Consider the following 18,329-nt stretch of genomic DNA (forward strand, 5'->3'; position numbering starts at 1 on the left):
TTGGCAGAGAGAGAGAGAGAGTTTTGGGGGATAAACAGGTAAAATCACCTTACCAAAGTCCCTTTTGTCCAATAGTGAGTATACTCAGCTTGGGCCTTGCACCCATAGGTTTCAAATTCTTGATGTTCTTTCAAAGGCTTGGATTAGTCTGCATTTTAACCAGGATGTGGACTGATTCTAACTGTCTAGATACATTGGTTGGATATTTTGGATTTCTATGTCAAAGGATTGGATCTTCAAGTCCCCTTTACCCAATAAGGGATACACTCAGCTTGAGCCTTGCACCCATAGGTTTAAAACTCTTGATGTCCTTTCAATGGCTAGGATTAGTTCACATTCTAACCAGGATGTGGACTGATCTTAGCTGTCTAGATACATTGGTTGGACGGTTAGGATTGACATAAGACACTGTGTTCAATGTCAAAGGATGGGATCTTCAAGCCCCCTTTGCCCAATAGGGAGTACACTCATCTTGGACCTTGCACCTGTTTCAAACTCTTGATGTCCTTTCAACGGCTATGATTAGTCCACATTCTAACCAGGATATGGACTGATTCTAACTGTCTAGATACATTGGTTGGACAGCTATGGATGTCTAGCATTGACATAAGACATAGTATTATATGTCAAAGGATGGGATCCTCAAGTCCCCTTTGCCCAATAAAGTGTGCACTCAGCTTGGCAGGTTTCAAACTCTTGATGTCCTTTCAACGGTTAGGATTAGTTCACATTCTAACCAGGACATAGACTGATCTTTGTTGTCCAGATACATTGGTTGGACGGTTAGGATTGACATAAGGCACTGTATCTTATATCGAAGGATGGGATCCTTTTTGAAACTTGTGACCGCCTCTAGGACCTTTTTACATCCAGACGTTCATCCTAACCAACTGACCACATGGGGGCTCAAAAGTATGATTGGTACAACATGGATAGCATTTTTAATTACTCTCAAACTTAGCAAAATTTTGGAAGTTTGCAAAATTACAACAAAGTTTTTATTTGGGTTAATGATCATAAATTAATCGTTGGATTGTTCTTGGGTTAACACTAATTCATGCTGCCAAAGGATGGCAGGGGACTGGGGGGAGGTGGGGGACAAGGTCTCCACCCCCCTCCATCCCCGCATTCCCGTTCCAAATGGGGCAAGGCGGGGCCTCTGTTTCTCACTGGTTCACTGCTATCCCTAAAGGTATTTTAGTTATTTTACTAACGGGGATAAGAGATGGGGGCGGGAGAAAGCATAAACCTATCCCCGTCTCCATCCCCGCCAAATGGGGCGAGGAAGGGCAGGGCCCCATTTTTCCCCGATCCACTGCCATCCCTAATGCTGCCTTACATTTTAAGTTTCACATAACTAAAAAAGTTCTCAGAAAACTAAAAAATCTCCATCACATAACTAAAAAATATAAAAAGTATCATGAACGCTCAACACATTCCCAGAAAAAAAAAATTTAAAAAATAAACATGTCATTTTTTCCCAACATTTTTTATTCAATGATGAACAACCCTTGCCGACCGGAGTTCCACTTGTCTAGTAGGAGCAGCTGGTGCAAGTCACTTTGTGTTGAGACATTGCAGGTTCAAAACCCAATGACATAGTTGTATAAGTGGTAGGGGTCTGCCTAACCCCAGCTTGCCTTTAAAAAAAAATGAAGAACCCTCACCGAGAACAAAGTTACTTAATGCAAGCATCCCCCTGCTAGTTTAACCATGGCTGGGGTCCCTGGCATCCAAGATCTTATGGAGCCCACAAGTTAAAGGCAACCACACATTTAGTGGGTGTCTAACCTGGAACGAAGGGGTCAACACCTTCTCCCCGAGCCCCCAGCCACTCGAGCGATCATTTTTTTTCGATGTTAAATAACCATTATCATAGCCTACGAGATCATGAGTTTCGGAGTTTGAAAGTCACAAGTGCATGTTACTTGCCAACAGTGGCGTAGCTAGGATTCATGTGAGGGGGGGGGGGGGGGGGGGCAAACAGGGGTGTAGCAAAAAATATATATTTGGTGTGATAGTAGGGGGGTTGGGGGGCGTTTTTTTTTTTTTGAGATAAAATCTATTTCATATGGACAAATCAAACTATTTGTTGCAGTCAGGGCTGGGCTAAAAAATGAATAAAAATCTATTTCATATGGAATCAGGGTTGGGCTAGGACTGGGTTTTTAAATTTTTTATTTATATTTTTTTAACTGTTTTGGGAGTCAGGACTAGGCTACAGCCCAGTCCTGCCACCCCCCCCCCCCCCCCCACAGCTCCGCCTCAGCTTGCCAAGAAGGTTGAAACCAAGCATAATCCCCCTATGGGGTAAGGGGGGAATGGGGTTTTTGCACCAATGCGCTAGATAGTGAGTGAGGTCTTTTGTCCAAAAAAATAATGACAATAAATATTATGATAATATCATAACAAACAATATAATTGATATTTTGTTAATTTAAAATAAAGACTAAAATTTTAACTTTTTTTTTATGATTTTCAAAGTAAAGACTATAATTAGCTTGGCGGGTCATTATGCATTTTCTTTTGGCAGACTATGCACAGTCTTGTGTGATGTTAACAAGACTATTACGAAAGGATGGTCAAATATAAAATGAAAAATGATCATAGTGTACGACAAATTTGATGTGTTTTTTTTTTAAATGCTCATAAATTTTAAAATTAGTCAGATATTCAATTTCATAGGTTCTTAACTTTTTTAGATTTTTTTTACCCTTAGCATGAGAGAATCTCTCGATTTTTGTGCATTACGTCACAACACTCCCTCGATCTCGCTAAATCTCACTAAAAATAAAATTTGCACAAGATTTTTGCATAAATCACACATTTTGCATATTATATGATGCAAAAATAACTATTTTACATCCAACAAAATAGATTTGCATAAATAACCCACACATCCATAGCGGCCCCGACTCCGCACCGCTACTCCAAGTCATGGAGGTATACCTTAAAAACTTTAAAAATAGTAAAATAATATTAAAATGTTATTGTATCGTGACATAGTAAAATAATGTAACGTCCCTAAAAAATTCAACCTTTAAAAACCTTTCCCCAAACCCAAAATTTCATGAAAATTTAAAAATTTTCACATGTTATAAAGTTTTACATGACTCTCGAGAGTAATGTGTCAGTGAGTTCATCTATGACCATGTTCCAACTATTTTAAATATTGGATAACGAGCCTGAGAGTAAACACAAGCGTATATTAGTCTACAAGTATCAGATACAATACGAAACCAACCTTAGACATAACTCGATTGAGTTTATTACTCTAGAAAAAATCATATATAAAAATGCGAAAGACATAATTTATTTAAGGGTTAAGACAATTGAGGAGTTACGTAAAAGTTGAGATTTGCAATCATATCTTAATTATTGTATAAAAGAAAGCACAACATCCACGAGTCTCTCTCATTTCAAAATATTTACAAGTTATTGAAATACAAATAATCTAGAACAAAAGCTAATGTTTACGAGTCTGAAAAGAAATGAAGTTTGAATCTCTCAAGAATCATGAGTAAGAGAGTCCCTCTGAGTGCACAATTCTTTGATTTAATCTTTCAGGATGATATCTGTAATATGATAAGATATTAACAACTTTTCTATAGAAAACTCAAAACAAACTTAAAGAATAAAAATCAAGTTTGTAATGGTACAACCAAAGTGTCATTCTCAACATTTATAAAATGAGATTTAAGGAAATCCATATCAACCTTCATTCATATTGCATTCATTCATTGACATCCATAACATTAATTTGCATAAATGAACAAGTAATCAAGCAACTTCACATATAATTGCATCAAGTAAATATGTCAAATCTCATTGACTCCATCTAGTGTGAAATACATGTGCATGCTTTTCAAGCAAGTTTGAACATAAGAGTCCCTCCCAAACATAATATATGCATTTATAAAGTTGCATATGAAAAACAAGTTAAAATTTTATTCGACCATTACAACATACTTTATACGTGCATGTTTTACAAGTAAATAAGACATACAAGTCTATGAAAAATGAAAGAATTCACATTCTCTTCACAAACGAGCATAAACATGTTCATCTCACGACTATGATATGCATTCTTACATTTATGTAATCATTAAGTGTGTTCTTAGTATCATCTATGCACTTTTTGCATTTTTGTCATATAAAAAATATGTCATTTATCTCGACCTTTCCCGTATGTTTCACACATATATGCACCTCACGTGTATTCTGTCAAATCCATGACTTGAATCATCAGGTTAATCACATGACCCTATATATGTCTTTTTCATTTGTATGTACACTTATATGCAATGACATATATAAACATTAAAAATTTTTACACATCTACTTATATATGTTTATGCATATGATAAAAGTGATTTTACAAATCTAATGCAATATTTTTCTTAATTATTTAAAACCCATATAGTACAATAGAGGGTATAATTGTCAAGAAACAACAATAAAAATATTTATTATTCTATGTATTTTATTTTTTCCTTATATAATTTGATTGGGTTTATCCCAGATGGTCAATCTTGCAATATAGTGACTGGGAGATGAACACAAAGTCTTTGTATTAGTCAATGCTTGCGTATGCCACCCAAGCTAAAAACAAAAATAACGTCTTCCCTTACTCTGCATGACCCTACCCTGTGAATCCTCAAGTAGGTTTATCCCCTTAACCCTTGAGAGGCAGGGACAAGGCACACGTAATCCTCCAACATCATAATACCTAATGAGGTTTGTACCATCTTTTTCTCTCGAAGAAAGACACATGATCATAGTGGACCTGGTGATCTCGCTGAGATCGGGACATACCCGACTATCTTGTTGAGATCGGGATGGACCCATCTATCTCATTGAGACCAGGATGGACCCAGCCATCTCGTTGAGACCGGAGCGGACCTAACCATCTCTGAGAGTTCGGTTTCATGGTCCCCTTATTTAGACCCATGGTCCCAGTGTTAGCTTTTTATTAAAGTCATTTCTAATGTCATTATCTCACAAGATAACTCTCTCATGCCCTTATGTGTGCCCTCATGCCATATTTAATTCATGCCCTCATGCATAATACATGACTCAATCAAATATATTTCGATGCATGATACAAGTCATGATTCATTTATGACCCTACGCATGAATCATTCAATTCAAATTTATATGCATAATACATTTATTACATACATGATACGCTTCACATGCAAACATTGCACAAACATTCAATTCAACCATGCATTCATATCGATCATATAACATTTATTTCATATTTCACTATCTAAAATCATGCCAAGCGTGATCTCCTGAGCCACGATAAAAGATAATTTTTATTCTCATACATTCAAATCATGCTTTGTATGATCTCTGAACTACATTTCAAGGTTTGCACGATCTTTTGCATTACACACTCACCATGGGTAGTTTTTCCAATTTTCATAAATATTGCATTCATTTTCTTTTTTGAATATGCATTAGCTCAATGGCCATTTTACGATACTTGACATTAAGTATCATTTTATTTGTGGTACTTGCATGGTAATTCACATATTCATAATATACAGTACATTTAAGCATTCATATAATTCTAAACTGAATTGATACGTGCCTCTATGCACTTTTAATTGTGAATATAAACATTGCATGAGTATTTGCATAAAGCTCAATTGGCAATGTGCGTGTTAACATAGTTAACTACACACATTCGTGCCTGCTTACATGCATTTTTATGACGCATCTCATATATAATCGTAGCCATGATGCAATTATATTTAAAACCTCTTTAAAAATGAGTTTTAAATTTACATAATTTATATTTGAAAATGGGTAAATCACGTTTAAAACCACTTCTAATTTTGAAAATTTTGCTCTCTTAGGCATTTTTATCTAACACTTAGTGTGCGGCACAAATTTCGAGGCATAAACTAAATTTTTAGAATTATAAAAATGTATTACATATTTAAATAACAAATTTAATCATTTTAATTGTATGCTTACTATACTAAATAATTAGATTATAGTATAATCATTTAATTAAGCATCTCAAAAACCTAATTCGCTAACACGATACTACACTACACGAATCAATCAACATAACACTAAAATATACTAAATTGTGACAAAAAACCTAATTAAGCATTCAATGAGTTTAGTTTAGGGACCTTACCCTTGTAAAGTGTGGTAGAACTCGAAAGACCATGGTATTTAGCTAAATCTACAAGAAATTGCCTCTTTGGAAATTCACCGAATGCTTGGTGTGTGCGTGCAACACCAAGGAGAAACAATGATATGCATTCAGTTGGGGCACTCCTTCGCTGTTGTAGGGTGCTACATGACTTCATGTAAAATGAGGTGTCGTTAAGTAGATCCACAACAAAATCGACATAAAATGGGAATCAGGTAGGTCTATTTCTTCAAAATTGACTTAAACAATACCAAAATCAACAAGGGTTGGTTGACTGTGGCTGGGTGTCTTCCTCGGTATGCATGCACTATGAAAGCAACCACAATGCTGCATGGTTTCTAGGGGCTTGATTCCCAAGGTAGAATCAAGTTTCTTGGGAAAATTGATCCAAACGAGGTAGAAATCAAAGATGAAGGTAGATAAAATGAATCCACGCCTATGTTGCTGAAGGAAAATGTCACCAATTTGCTTGTACATGATTTTCAATGTTGGAAATAACACAAATCTAAAGAAAACCTTATTTTTAGGGAAATCGACTAGGAGAAATGCTAAAAAGATGAAGAAAATGAGAAAGATGAAGAAGAGGAAGGTAGTGGAGGAGAGAACTCACCTTGTGGCATCAATGGAGGTTGAAAAACAAACACAAATCCCAATGTAGAGGTAGGCTAGGGTGAAGAGGAAGAGAGATGGGTTTCTTTCTCAAAAACCCAAAAGAGAAACAAGAGGGATGGGGTGTCGACCTTGGCTTGAGAAGAAAAGGATAAGTAATAGGGGTAAGATGCCCTAGTGGGCCCCACATGACCACGTTTAAGCCCCTTTGAGTGCCTATTCCAAACCAGGTCCAATTCGGATTCGGTTTGGATCCAATTTGACTCAAAACCCTAAATCAGATTATAAGTTTAATTAAATACTAAAAAATTAAAATTAAAATTTTATATCTTACATGTTTTATTTCTAGATTAAGAATAAAATAATATAATTCTCTTTAATTATTAAAAACCCTAATTTTGGGTCGGCCCTTAGGTCCAAACCCATATGGACTTTAGCTTTATTTATTTCCTAAAACAAAATCTTACCTTTTGCTAAAATGAAATAAACTATTCTAACTCTAGATAATCTATTGTTTTGGTATTTTTTAAAATTAATAATTATATTGATTAACTTAAATTATTTATAACCAAAATATTCTTTTGATTGAAATCTTTTTGTAAACTTTCAAAATATATCTAGTTAAGCTCAAAATACTTTGAAAATACCTTTATAAGTCATAACTCATTAATGTATATAGTTTTAATTATAAATTGAATATTTTAAATAGTGAATTGTCTGAAATAATTTTAAAAATACTAATTATGCTTTTGTTGTCGAGAAATGATCAATTGCACCTGAAAAATATGAGTAAATAAAATTTAAAAGCTGAAAAAACATTTATAACTTGAGGATAAAGCGACCTTTTATTTATGTGAATGATTTTTTTATTTATTTGTAAGCTTAAAAAATACAGGTTTTACAAATAATATTAAAATGTTATCGTACGGTATACCTCTGCTACTTCTATGTGCTTATAAATTCAACCCCCAAAACTTCCCATACAAGTTCTCTCTCCCTCTGGTGCATCGATGAAGCCCGTTCCTCTCTACGTCTACCATACGATGGACGAACAGGGCTCTACCGTCGCCATGGACGTCGATGACGGCGACTCCCTCGACCTCATCACCGACGCCTCACCGGACAAGCCCCTCACCGACGACTTCTTCTTTAACGCCTTCGACGACGATTTCGACGACGCCGACATCAATTGACCATCATCCGTCATCACTATCCCTAGCACACATGGTAGAACTCTTTTTAAACTTTTACTGTATTTCGGACCACCCATTTGATCCGATCGATCGATGGCCGAACAGTATTATCCCGTTTCCTTTGCGTATAATCGATAGTCTTTAGGCGTTTGATGGATGTTGGTACTGCTCTGTAATACGCTTTAGTGTAATATGTGATATTTTATTACTGAATGATCTTCTTTCTTGGGGTTTCGTTTTTTTTGCTTTGTTCGTCTGTGTTTGAATTCAGGAAATTCAGTGGAACTGGGATCCTTTTCCACTAAATTTTCCTTTGAGGCTGAAGAATAAATGGAATTGGAATCGAGTTCCACCAAATTCCTTCAATTGTTTGGATGCACCCACTTATCGAGATAAATTGGTTAAGTTGGGTATTGTATTGTTGGCCATGGTTTATCTCGTTTATCCGGCCATGTGGGTACACCCAAAATCACCATGACCGTGTGTGAAACTCTTGGAATTCCAGCTTGTTTGATGACTCTCCGCTTATATCAGGGTGATCGGGCAGTTCTTTGTCTGGTTTGTTAATGCTTGTAGGATGTGGTTTTGTGGGATTTGGGAATGTCTTGGCATTCGCTGTTGATTCTTGGCGGTGTGTACGGAAAAGATGAAGGAATCTCAGGGGAAGTGGCGTACAAGTTGGCACTGGAAGCATGCTATCAATCCCCTACCGTTGCTTCTATTTGCTTCTATTGAAATCTATTCTGTATCATAGGGATCAAATCTAGAACTTTACGGTGCTTTTCTTGATTTGAAGTTTTCTTTGTCGTCTTGAAAACAATTATTTTCTCTTGAGCATTGTGGAAAGATCTGAATAATGTGTAGTTCCACGTTTTTTATGTTGGTTGTATTGCATTTTGCTGCTGAGGTTTGATAATGGATTTTATAGCATTTGTTTGGGCTGTTCTTACAGTTTTTGGTGTAACCCCAGTTTGATCCTTGACCTGTTTCTCTTGAGGAAGTGATGCAAATCCGATGTCGGATTTGCGAGAATCTACCATTCTACAAGTTATGATCTACACCTACACTACTTTAATTTCTGCTAAGCTGTGGATCTATGGAAATAAGCAGAAAATCATGTAAAATGGCTCATAATTCATTCCATCTCCGAAAATAAAACCCTCTACGAAGAATATTTATAAAGAAAACACAAAACCATAATCTAATATGGATCCGAGATGGATCTAATACATAACTATAAAACAAAAGCCAATCCAATATCCAATATCCAATATTCAATTTAAATCTAATAAAATCCTAAAAGAAACAAAGGGATGCAAACAGATCCTAGACCCGATCGACCATGCTATGCTCCTGCATCAGGAAGGGACCAGAACTTTAAAGGTAAGCTGAAATTCCTCTGATACTTAGTATCTTAGCTATGATAGTGGGAATTGGCATGGTATGTGAAGCCTTATGAATAAAGTTTCATGGCTTATTTCAAAGCAAAACTGCCAATGTAACTCCCAATGCTGCTCACTGAGCTGTTTTAAGAATGATATGAGCATGTATCTGTCATTTCAGCAAGAGTAGAGAGAGGAATTGAGTTTTGGATTCTCCTGGAAACCTCACATTATGTATCTTTTTTATTCACCTGTGATATGCGATAATCCATGCCAAATTCTCAACCAACTGTTGGGGTTGAAGTGTAGTTGAGCTCATTATGGGCTGGCATGAGGTTAATGTTGAGCTTGAGAATTTAAGAATTTCAGTACCATTTGATAATGTAATACTTGAGTAAATGAGATACATTTATCAGTGACTTGGATTTTAATATTTTTGTTCAATGCCCACTACAGATAGGTGGTGTCTGGATATACCATTTATCCAGATAAACTAGATAATGTGAGTTATTTTAATTATGGAAAAGATGCAATTTGCCCCCCCTTATCCTGTTTATCAGAATAAATGTGTGCATCCTTAACACCCCCATTATAGTAAAATAAGGAGACTGCAACTTCCCTCCAAGGTAAATACATGCAGAAGGTTGTTGGAGAGAAGATTTGCCAGTTTGGAGATGGTAGCTATTCACTACTTGGTGCAAGGGTTGTAATAAGAGTAACCTCTGTGTTTTTTGAAGAGAAATCCAAACATATCCCTTCCATTCACTTCTCGTCCCAACACGAGATGAAGACCTGGGCCGTGATAAGTTGGCCAGGATTAGATATTAGATAATAATTTGATTGGCTTGTGTTGGGTGAGTACAGGCTTCTGAACACTTGTAAGTTTCTCCTTAGCTGCAATGTGGTTTCTTCATTGTTTCAGTGTTGCTGATTGTCACCCTTTCTTTTAATTTATCAGTAAATCTCTTCCAACTTTCACACACACACACATGCACACGCATGTGCCCACAAGTAGATACACATATACACACCACACAAACACATGCACACAGAGGTTCGTTAAATCCAGTTGAATGAGGCTGTCAAAAACTTTATGCTGTTGAAGGTATTCCAACAGTTGATGATTTAGGTTTCTCATTATGTGGAATGAAGCTTTGATTCTTCGAGAGGAAGTCAACTCATGTTTCCGTTCACTATCACACCTATGAGACAGAAATAATCTGACTGCAAGTGTTGCAATTTAATGTCCAAACCTAATGCATGTGTTTGTTCAAGGTGTAATAGAATTTTTTTTGATGAGTGTAGCTGAGATGCGTATGCTGAGATGGATGTGTGGAAATACAATATAAGATAAGATTCAGAACGAAGAGATACGTAAGAAGGTAGGCGTTGCACCCATTGAAAATAAGATGAGAGAGAATCGTTTACGGTGGTTTGGACATATTCGACGAAGGCCTAATGATGCTCCAGTTAGAAGGATGGAGAAATGGGAAAATATATTAGTTAAAAGAGGTCAGGGTAGGCCTAGGAAGACATGGATGGAGGTGATAGGAAAGGATATGAATGCTTTAAACCTCACCGAGGACATGGCATTGGATAGAAATGATTGGAGGAGAAGGATTCATGTGGAAGACCCAGAATGATTTTCTTTGTTGGTTCATATCGCCGACCCCAATTGTTTTGGGATGAAGGCGTAGTTGTTGTTGTTGTAGTTAACTCATGCTCATCTCCAGAGTCTTGAATCATATGCTAAACTGGTTACATGATTTTGAATGCATTATTCTATTTGATTATTTTGACCTGTCTAAAACTAGATTAGAATATGGTCACCAGGATCATGGTTAGTCTCAAGACTTGGAGAGACCACATGACACAGTCTTAGTATCTTCATCAATAATTATGCAAAATGTGTGTATTTGTACATTATATCCATTATATAATTTAGTTTGCAGTTATCTCTTGGAATTTGGACTCACTAGTAAAAAGTTTAGAAATAAATAAATAAATAAATCATATATATATATATATATATATATATATATATCTGTTTGTATGTCTGACTCACAGATCATGCAGGCCAGTAGATGTGGAGAACTAGAGCAACGGATCGACAATTCAGTATAGGCGTTGTGGTTTTGCAAGTTGTAGTTATGACCTGAAGAAATCTGGAAACCACACACAAATCTGTTTAAGGAACCATATGAGTTTTAGCATTATTTTGAAGTTGTGCAGAACTGGGGCCTCTCTCTTGTTTTAATGTTACACATGCAGATTAGAAAAACTATTCCTTTTCTGCCAAAAATGGACAAACTACGCGAGAACTACTAAATTTACTTGATTTGAATTTTACATTAGAAAGTGTGGTTACACAATGTAGTTAAACTTCATGACAATCATAATCTCCAAAACTACTGAAAAACAAATCCCATCTACGAGAATCAGTCTTAATCTGCCTTCAGTTGAAAATATACGAGTAATATTGGATTATGTAGATGATCATAACAGAAACAGAGTATTATAGGAGTACAAAAGTCTTTTCACCGTCGATCAACTAAATCCTGGGCATGCTGGTGGCCTCTTTTTTATTTTGGTTGGCTTTACAAATTATTTTCATATAATAGCTTGATGTATTTATCCTGAAATAAGAAAACATATGGCTGAATCACGGCAGGAATCTGAATGGCTAAAGTGATGATTGTGCCAACCAATGTATTGAAGAATTGGATTGGATCCAAAAGGACTGGATAGTTGAATCGCAGCATGTCTTTGCTTCTGTTTTCAAGTCAGCTTTGTTGATATGTTTGCCATGTTTTTCCTTGATCCTTATTGAGAAAACTGCAGAAAAAGTTGGAAGTAATAGTGATTGTGCTATTTTTCTGGGCGTGATGGAAAATAGGTGGGCCTACAACCTCTTAGTTGGTAGGATTGACTGATCGAGTAAATGGAGGCTTTTTTTTTTAGGGGATTGAGTATTTGGCTAGCATATTAAATAAGATCTTCACATTCCAACGATGCTAGGCAAACAGCTTGCAATTCAAAGAATTGGTGAAGTGCTAAAGGCTAAATATGGGTCCACTGGATCTAGATGTGTGTTTTGGCTGTGTAATGGATTGGTATGCAGGAGGCATTTAAAGAAGGGATTTCTATTTAGATTGGCAGCGTTGACGGTGTACACTTTCAGAGGGCTAAATATGGGCCTACTGGCACCAAAGGGGGCTTCGCTTGTCTGGTAGGAGCAGCTAGTGCACGTCACCTTGCGTTGGGACGTTGCAGGTTCAAAACCCAATGGTATAGCTGTAAAACTGGTAGGGGTCTGCCTTTAAAAAAAAATATGGGCCTACTAGGGAATCTCGAAGTTGGGGGTAAAAGGAAAACTCCCTATCCATAGTCCAAGGCCATGTGGACTACCTCCGGGGATCAAGTATTTCATGATTAACTGGTTGAGAACATAGTTACCGGAAGCGCATCCTTAAGGAGGGAAGCGTGTTTCCGAAGCGGAAAGCATGGGGAAAACTCACTTTCCACTCACTAGGCTTTTCCCCCGCTTCTCCTTTTATTTTTTATTTTTCATGTTATTATTTATTTATTTTGCATCACCCTCACTTCCCCCATGCTTCCCACTCGTTTCCTTCACGTTTCCTTTTTTCCCTTCACAATTCATACTACTACTTAACACTCGCTTCACTGCCTTCTCTTCACGCATCGCTTCCTTCTCAATTTCGCTTCATGGTAACTATGGTTGAGAATGAAACAAAGAAAAATCATGAGTGTTTTGCCACACAAGTTTGATTTCAGGTATAATGTCTCCATTTGTGAATGCCTTTATGAGGGGGAACTTAACCAAGGAGGAGGAGCTTTCCTTTCCACACCAAAAAGAAACATGTGAATACTCTTCCATTCTATCATTCATTTAATCTTTCCATCATAATTATTCAGAGATAGTCGTATTTTTTTGGGTAGTAAAAAAAAAAGAGACGACTATTTCTGCAGAATCATCTATCTAAGCTGAACTGATCTCGTGGACCTAAAAACATCAAAGCCAAAAAAATAATGCTTTAAAGGGTTACCAAATGTAAGCATCAATCAGACCTACAAGGGCTCCACCTTCTTAGTTAGGGGTGACTGTAGTTTGTCACTTGTCATGGGACCACCATGGTTCAAAACCCATGGTAAGCCTCATTTTGCCACAAGTTTGAAACTGGGTGTGTTCCCCTTGTGAGAGCGGCGGGTTCGTCAACTGGAGGCCTGCCAATGTATGGTCGGTGATGAGAGTTTTTTCACTTGGCCTATTGAAAAAAGAGATGTAAGTATCAACATGCATCGTGAAGAAACTTCTCATTATGAAATAGCTTCTGCATTTTGTAGAAGTCATCTTATCGTTTTTTTTTTTTCGACAGAGAAATAGTATCGTTTTTTTTTTACGCCAATGAACTCGGTGACACAGGCCTCATTTCCATAGTTATATTTTACAAAAAAATCATGTAATAGTCCCTAACAGGTTGATTGGTAACGTCTCGGCCAATCAGCAATTCAAGCAGTAACTTTTTTTTTTCATTTTTTTTATATAGTCAAGCTGGGGGGTTAGGCAGTAACTTGTTTGGAAACAATGTCACGAATATTGTTTTGGAAAAGTCTTAGCAATGAAAAATCTTGTGAAATTTTCAAGACATGTTTCTTATTATAAAAAATATCGGCATACATAAAAATAAGAAATATGATAAATGTGTGCAAAGTATAAACAAATCTTAATATGCATTATTTTCAGATAGGTGATTTTATAAAAAAACATCATTTTTTTTGGGATTACACGAAAAAGTCGCAATGTTTTCAAATAATGGGTTTAAATATATCACATTGTCTGAAAATATGTGTTATTCGGATTGGGATTAAAAGTTAGTAAGAATGAGGTAATGCGCATTGACTCCAATGTCGCAAAATCAATGACAACTCCCGTGATAAAATTTAAAATTTCTTTTTTAACTGATTTCAGTTAAATATCAACATATAAGTTTAACAAATGTAAGAAAATATGTAAAAAAGAAGAAGAAAAAATAATTGTACTCAATGACAAAAATGGTGTGTTTTAAAAAATGCCTCACAATTTATCAAATCCTTCAAATGGACAATTTCACATACTTGAAATCTGAAGCTACTGGCTTCCATTGGGTATGGTCTGATCCAGAACCGCACTGTATTGAAATATTACTATTTTACAGGCTATGTTTTATGTTAGTCTTACGAGGCCAGAGTATGGTTTGCCTTTTGGAGGTCTGGTCAGACATGAACCCAAACCTGGTACCAGTACCTCAGAGTTAGATCCGGGTCCTTTGAAGGTTTGACCTGTTGATGCCCCTACTTGAAGCACTAGGGGTGCAAATGGATCAGATTCAGTTGGTCCTCTAATTCAAATCTCCCATTTTATTCTAGAATGTGAATCTTAAAACAAGAACCCTGATTTGAGCTTTACAAGATCACACTTTATCATATTTCGGACTTAAATTTAGACATGCACTTTATCTCATGTCAAATTCAGATCCATAACAAATCCGATTTGTTTGCACTTTTTACACTAAGACACTTTTGGAAGAGAGAAAAACTCTCGTAGAAAAGGAAAGTTTTGCTTAAGAGAGTTTTTGATGTGAAAAGTTTCCCAATTTTTTTTTTGCTTGTTTGTGTAGCAGGAGAAAAGCGAAGTGAGAAAATGTGAAAAAATGACCGATAAAGAGGAGGGTGGTGGTGAGATGGATGGTCGGTGATTGTGAGATTTGATGAGATGGGTGGTGGGGAGTGTAAAAATAAATTTTCTTTTGATAAGAAACATTCCTCCACCTCCAATGTTTCTTATCAAAAAGTGTACTTAAAAAAAAAAACTCTCTTTGAAAGGGTTAGGATATCTATACTGATTTTCCATTTTATATCACTTTTTCCTACGTCTTTCTTCCTTTCAAATGTGCTCATAAATCTCTTCCTTTTTTTTTTATTGGATCATGTACATTACAACAACAACAACAACAACAACTACGCCTTCATCCCAAAACAATTGGGGTCAGCGATATGAACCAAAAAAGAAATTCATTTTGGGTCTTCCACATGAATCCTTTTCCTCCAATCATTTCTATCCAATGCCATATCCTCGGTGAGATTCAAAGCATTCTATCCTTTCCTATCATCTCCATCCAAGTCTTCCTAGGCCTACCCCGACCTCTTTTAACTAATATATTATCTCATTTCTCCAACCTTCTAACTGGAGCATCATTAGGCCTTCGCCGAATATGTCCAAACCACCGTAAACGATTCTCTCGCATCTTGTTTTCAATGGGTGCAACACCTACCTTCTTATGTATCTCCTCGTTCCGAATCTTATCTTTTATTGTATTTCCACACATCCATCTAAGCATCCGCATCTCAGCTACACTCATTTTTTGAATATGATGTCTCTTGGCAGCCCAACATTCCGTACCATATAGTAAAGCGGGTCTAATAGTCGTCCTATAAAACTTTCCCTTCAACCGCAATGGCATTCTACGATCGCACAACACTCCAATTGCACTTTTCCATTTCATCCACCCAACCTTTATCCTATGATTTACATCTCCATCAATTTCTCCATACTTTTGAATGATGGATCCCAAATATTTGAAATAATCATTCACCGGTATTTCTTGCTCACCAAGCTTCACTACACTCCCATCACTACTTCGTTGCTTACTAAACCGACATTCCATATATTCAGTCTTACTCTTACTCAACTTAAAACCTCTAGCTTCCAATGTTTGTCTTCATAATTTTAACTTAACATTAACCCCAACTCTAGACTCATCAATCAAAACAATATCATCAGCAAACAACATACACCACGATACATTTTCTTGAATTGATCTCGTAAGCTCATCCATCACTATCGCAAATAGGAAAGGGTTTAAAGCAGATCCTTGATGTAACCCAACCGTTATCGAAAAACTGGTTGTCACCCCTCCACAAGTGCGGACATTGGTTACTACTTCTTCATACATATCTTTAATTATACTAATGTACTTGAGAGAAACACCTTTCTTCATCATTGTCCACCAAAGAACGTCCCTAGGTACTTTATCGTACGCCTTCTCTAAATCAATAAAAACCATATGCAAATCTTTGTTCCTCTCTCTATATCTTTCAATAAGTTGTCTAAGAAGATGTATAGCTTCCATAGTTGATCTTCCAGGCATAAAACCAAATTGATTCTTCGATATCGTGACAACCTTCCTCAACCTAGACTCAATCACCCTCTCCCAAAGTTTCATAGTATGACTCATGAGTTTTATACCACGATAGTTTGTGCAATCTTGTATATCACCCTTATTCTTATATAAAGACACCAAAGTACTCTTCCTCCACTCATTAGGCATCTTATTTGTTCGCCAAATCAAGTTAAAAAGATTTGTCAATCATTCTAAACCTTTCTCTCCCAAGCATTTCCAAGCCTCGATAGGCATACCATCTGGGCCAACTGCCCTTCTTGATTTCATTTTCTTCAAAGCCTCTGCAATTTCTTTCTTTTGAATCTTGCGCATGAAGTCACGATTTATCTCATGAAAAGGAATGGAGAAGTCTCCAAGATCTTGAGCATGACTATCATTAAATAGCTTATCAAAATAATCTTTCCATCTCTCCTTAATCTCCTCATCTTTGACTAAAACCCTTTGTGTTTCATCTTTGATACATCTAACCATATCCAAATCCCTCGATTTCCTATCTCTCATCTTTGCAAGCCTATAAATATGCTTCTCGCCTTCTTTGGTATCCAACTTGTCATAAACCTCCTTATATACCTTAGCCCTCGTGTTTCGAACTACTTTTTTAGCTTCCTTCTTTGCTATCATATACTTCTCCAAATTCTCATTATCACGACTCTTACTTAGATTTCTATAACACTCTCTTTTAACCTTAATAGCTAATTTGACATCCTCGTTCCACCATGATGTATCCTTACCTAGTGGTGCACCGCCTTTAGACTCACCCAATACCTCCTTAGCCACTTTTCTTATGCCACCCGCTATCTTATTCCACATTGATTCTGAATCCTCCTCGAGACACCAATCAGCTTCCTTAACTACCTGCTCTACAAACATTCCTTGTTTAGCTCCTTTCAGTGCCCACCACTTAATTCTAGGATCTATCCTATGTCTATCCCTTTTGCGGCATTGTCTAATTCTAAGATCTAAAATTAAGACTCTATGTTGTGTAGCTAAACTTTCTCCCGGTATAACCTTACAATCGATGCAACAACCCCTATCTCTCTTTCTAATTAGGAAAAAATCTATCTGACTCGTATTAACTCCACTTTTAAATGTTACTAGGTGAGACTCCCTCTTCCTAAACCAAGTGTTTGCTACGATCATATCATAGGACAAACAAAAATCTAAAATCCTTTCTCCACTTTCATTTCTTTCTCCTATACCATAGCCTCCATGGATACTCTCAAATCCATCCCTACTAATGCCTACATGTCCATTAAGGTCACTGCCGATGAAAAGTTTTTCTCCATAAGATATCCCTTGTACAACTCCATCTAAATCTTCCCAAAATTGATGCTTAATGAAATCATCTAAACCTACTTGAGGTGCATAAACACTAATAATATTAATAATATCCGTACCTAATACTAATTTAATAAGTAAAATTCTATCACCCTTCCTACGGACCTCAACTACATTATCTATAAACTGACGACTCATAACAATCCCTACTCCATTTATATTCCTATTTATTCCTGAATACCAAATCTTATATCCCAAAGGTTCTATCACTTTTGCTTTCTCACCTACCCATTTGGTCTCTTGTAGACATAAAATATCAATCTTTCTCCTACACATAACATCTACCAGTTAAAGACCCTATGTTCCAAGTGGCTAACCTAATTTTATGGTCTTGGACTAACTTCTTTACCCCCACCCGTCCAACAAAGTGAGGGAACCCTTGCTTATTTGA

This window comes from Nuphar pumila, chromosome 13, assembly GCF_984573655.1.
Source record: "Nuphar pumila chromosome 13, dmNupPumi1.hap1.1, whole genome shotgun sequence".
Classification (NCBI taxonomy): domain Eukaryota; kingdom Viridiplantae; phylum Streptophyta; class Magnoliopsida; order Nymphaeales; family Nymphaeaceae; genus Nuphar; species Nuphar pumila.